The following is a 2,090-nucleotide window of genomic DNA, read 5'->3' as shown; positions in this document are numbered from 1 at the left end:
ACTTCAGCCTGGTCTAGCCCCAGCTGGGCTTTCTTTAAGGAAAGAACCAGTGAATGGAAGATTCTCTCTCTCAAAAAAAAAAAAAAAAAAAAAAAAAAACTCATGGAAAACGTATATTATGGCAGGTGTTATGCTACTGCTTGGAATGCCAGTCTCCCGTATTGGAGTCCCTGAATTCAAGTACTGCCTTTGCTTCCGTACAGCTTCCTATAACGTGCACTCTGGAAGACAGCAGGTGATGGCTCAAGTGCTTAGGCACTTTGGGGAGTGAACCAGCAGATGGAAGACCTCTCTCTCTCTGCCTCTCTCTGCCTCTGTGACTCTGCCTTTCAAATAAATAAATAAATACCTTTTTTTTTTTTAAAAAAAAGATGCACTTATTTGCCTGTCTGTGAATTTAAGTGAAACACCTTCCAATTCATTCCACTTTTCTTCTTTCTTTCTTTCTTTCTTTTTTTTTTTTTTTTTTTTTTTTGACAGGCAGAGTGGACAGTGAGAGAGAGAGAGACAGAGAGAAAGGTCTTCCTTTGCCGCTGGTTCACCCTCCAATGGCCACCGCGGCTGGCGCGCTGCGGCCGGTGCACCGCGCTGATCCGATGGCAGGAGCCAGGTACTTATCCTGGTCTCTCATGGGGTGCAGGGCCCAAGGACTTGGGCCATCCTCCACTGCCTTCCTGGGTCACAGCAGAGAGCTGGCCTGGAAGAGGGGCAACTGGGAGAGAATCCGGCGCCCCGACCGGGACTAGAACCCGGTGTGCTGGCGCCACAAGGCGGAAGATTAGCCTAGTGAGCCGCGGCGCCGGCCCATTCCACTTTTCTTCATTTTTTAAAAAAATATTTACTTTGGAGGCAGAGAAACAGAAAGGAAGAGGGACAGATAGACAGGCAGAAACAGAGATTTCTGATCCAGTTAGTGTCCTGCAACAGCTGAGGCTGGGGTGGGGGCACAGAGCCAGGAGCAGGAACAGGAGCCAGGAACACAATCCAGGTCTCTCACGTGGGTGGCAGGGACCCAGTTACTTGAGCCAGCACCGCTGCTTTCCAGCATGAGCAGTAAGAGAAAGTTGGAGTCAGGAGCAGGAGCTGGGAATTGAACTCAGGGACTCTGATGGGGAACACAGGCGTCCTAACCACTAGTCTGACCACCTGCTCCCCATTCCAACTTTTTGATCTGTCTGTATGCTCATCAAACAACTGCATAATCTCTCAGCCTCACTGGTGACCAGAAAGGAGGGTGGGGGCCCCTGATTATGAAGTGGGAGCTTTTAGGTATTGGGTCCAGTCTGAGTCTAATCAGCCCAAGGCCACCAGGCCAAACCCGAAGCCCAAGAAAGTCAGGTTCATTGGCTCTGGGAAATGAGAGACTACCTATCAGTGGAACTCCTGGACATTTCACCAAATAGAGAAAGAGATAAGGTAATCAGGTGATTTGGGGGGAAGGGAGGTATTTAAGTACTGAGGAGTGAAGCAATGTTTTGGTGGCTTCCAGGCAAACAGGCTGCAGGTAAAGGGTCCACTTTGGGTCCAAACTGCAAGGTGGACTCAGGGACCTGTGTCATGCAACTGTGTGTGTGAGAAGTTGAAGCTCTTCTTGATGTTGAAAGATTTCCATCCTCTGGACAAAAGTGGAATATTTCATTGTTACTGATTTGATTTCACTTGGCAAAGTTTCTGACAGCCGAGGTTGCAGATAAAGTCTCTCATTGACTCAAAAGGCAGAAATCACTCAAAAGAGGGTTTGTTAGGCATTTGACAGCTGGAGAGGGCCCCCAGAGAGAATATTGCTTCCCTGGGTGCATTACACTAGCCAATTTTTTCTTTCTCTGTCTGACTCCATTTTTGCTTTCTCCATAAAGCATCTGGAGAGAGAATTGTTGGGTCTTTATATAAAAAAAATGACCAGCCAATTTGCAGGATATAGTACACTCTAGATGAGCACAATAAAAAAATAACTGCTATGCTGAAAACCAAAGAAGATTGGATTAAGATGGCAGAGTAGGGAGGGTGCTTACTGCTCTAGTCTAGGAGAAAATAGTTTATAAAAAAAAAAAAATGGAGAGAATGTAGTTTCAGGGAAGAGTTAGGGAGAA

Source organism: Oryctolagus cuniculus, chromosome 2 (assembly GCF_051225735.1).
Source record: "Oryctolagus cuniculus isolate XC-2025 breed Fujian yellow rabbit chromosome 2, ASM5122573v1, whole genome shotgun sequence".
Taxonomy (NCBI): Eukaryota; Metazoa; Chordata; class Mammalia; order Lagomorpha; family Leporidae; genus Oryctolagus; species Oryctolagus cuniculus.
This window is presented reverse-complemented; position numbering follows the sequence as displayed.